Source organism: Eumetopias jubatus, unplaced genomic scaffold (assembly GCF_037043125.1).
Source record: "Eumetopias jubatus isolate StellerSeaLion01/CBP00866 unplaced genomic scaffold, mEumJub1_p1.0 scaffold_11, whole genome shotgun sequence".
NCBI lineage: Eukaryota > Metazoa > Chordata > Mammalia > Carnivora > Otariidae > Eumetopias > Eumetopias jubatus.
The window spans coordinates 42,664,700-42,667,164 of NW_028274817.1; the positions used below are offsets into that span (position 1 = coordinate 42,664,700).

A 2,465-nucleotide genomic window follows, 5' to 3' on the forward strand; every position below is an offset into this window, starting at 1 on the left:
TCCACAAATTTAAGTAAATTTTAAAATTGGAACATCGATAACTTACTTAAATAAACCAAGAGAAAAGAGTGTTTGCAATGGCTGCTGAAGCTACTGGAAGGGCATGTTTGATATCTAATAAGTTACCTCAAATGCTTAGAAAACCAAAATTGTCATTCTGAGCACATAGATCTCAAACAAAATCTTAAAACAACCTTTGCTGATAAAATGCTACTATCATTCTTATTATAGCCCGAAAGTGACAAGAAATCTCTTTATCAGCATTACAGTTGAAAAGTATCTGTGAATATTTGGAAATTAAATTTTAAAAAGATGTAAACGCTAAAAAAAAAGAGAACCTAAATAGTTTTAGTTGATCTGATTGCCCTGCAAATGAGTAAATACCTAGAACAGCTTTATCTTGGGAAACTTTACACTCTTAGAACGAAACAGGAACCTTAGCCGACTCTAAGCAAATGCAACCTGAAGTCCTGCATGGCTATTTTGTTTGTTTGTTTGTTTGTTTGTTTGTTACCCATAGACATATTTGCAGTGTCTATTCCAGATACAGTAGATACCAAGGATTCTGTTGAGTGAATGAATGAGCCATATTTTCAATCTTTAGGTAGTAAGAATGGTGGGGGTGGGGTGAGACGATAACGGGGATGACAAATTTAAATGAGAGGTGGAAAGAAGTAACTGAATACAGTTTTCTTCAGCACCAGGAAAATGACTTCAATTGTATGTCTTTTCTCCACATTTTCTTATGGACCCTGGTGGAGCCTGTGGATCTCCTGCATTCAAGAACTGATCTTGCACTTACGAGTTTTGGGACTCTGAGCTCTCTGGATCTGAGTTGCTTCTGTAATAAACTAGTCATGATAGCATTGTTGTAAACACCAGATAAATTAGTACCTGTAAAAATATGCTGTAAACTATTAAACATTGTATAGTGCTACGGTGGTATTATCACAAATAGGACAGTACTGCTTTCTCTGCTGTTGAAATAAAAGACCTGATTAAAAAAACACACAAAATAAAAACAAGTAAATAAATAAAGAGGAACCACCGAAGCTGTACTGTCAGTAACATCTGCCTATATTTACTGTACAAAATATTAAGACATAAATGTTCATATATTTTCCAGAATCCATTTAAAAATTGTACTAGGAACCCATTATATCACGTTAACATAAATTTCAAATGCATATGAAAAATATCTTTTCTATACGAGCATAAAGGAGATTGACGTTGCTTTAGCTACTTAAAAATCCCTTCAATAACCCGCCTAACAGAAGTCAGATGGATTCTGATATCAGCTTCTGCACTTTATCTGTTGCCATATCACCCATAACGAACCTCTGGAAAATTCACCACACACTCATGAGAGAATGAGAGAGAAAAAGGTAAACATCATTATACCAAAAATAACCCCCATTGAGGCAGACCTACAGAAATATCAAACAGAAATGACCGTGTAGGAAAGCCCAGAAAAGTGGCATGTTTAAGCAGAGTCCACAGTTGTCCAAGGGAAAAACTGCACGCAAATATAGATGAAAGCAGTGCCGATCATGTTTGGTTCAAAGTAAAACTACTTTAAATATCCACAGAATGCCACAACGAGAACAAAAACTCTAGAGTTTGTCCCACTTTTTAAAGCCTACAGGCCTTTTCCCGCCAAGTGAGGTGGCTCTGAAAAGAGCCTTTGGTTTGCAAGGTGGTCAGGTGGTCTGGAGGCAGCTCATCGGCAGACGGTGTACCTGATGATGGCTTTGGTGGCCTCGGACTCGGCGTGCTTGCCAATCTCCCCGGGCAGCAGCAGGCGCACGGCTGTCTGGATCTCCCTGGTGGTGATGGTGGAGCACTTGGTGGAGCGGGCCAGGCGAGAGGCTTCGTCGGCGATGCGCTCGAAGATGTCCTTAACGAATGAATCGAAGTTGCTCACGGTCTTCTGCGAGAGGCTCAGGCCCTCGTGAACCTGCTTCAGAACCCTGGGGAAGTAGGCGGCGAAACTGTTGGGGCGGCGGCGGCAGCGGCGGTGGCGGTGGCGGGGGCATTGGCGGCTTGGCTGCTCGTGCTTCGGGCTCTTCGGGTCCGCTGCTGTGGGTTCCTCCGTGCCCGGGCATTCCCCAGAAGGGGTCTCACAGCCAGGCTCAGCCATGTGGGGCTCGCCTTCCCGACAGCTCGGAAGGAAGGACAATGGCGGCTGCCGAGGGGGCGCTGGCCCATTTACAGTCGCTGCATTTCCTGACGTCACAGGCAAGCTCCATAACTGATTGGACAAAGTGCAACGCAAGGAATTGGGGCTCTATGCCAGACCGTGCCCCCTGTGATGGCATACCCTCGAGCTTCACATCACATCGGACAATCGGAGAAGGAAATCAGGTGCCCAGTAAACTTGTTGGGACGTCGGTCAGAAGATCTTTCAAACATTCCATTTCGTTGTGCATTTTGTCTGCTGATTTTCAACATCAAAACAGTAACAG

The 2,465-nt window shown here is 43.3% G+C and overlaps 1 pseudogene; it reads right to left on the reverse strand.

Moving 5' to 3' along the window:
- Positions 1-1,720: 1,720 nt before the first annotated feature.
- Positions 1,721-2,140, reverse strand: LOC148163029 (late histone H2B.L4 pseudogene; annotated as a pseudogene).
- Between the last annotated feature and the right edge of the window lie 325 nt (positions 2,141-2,465).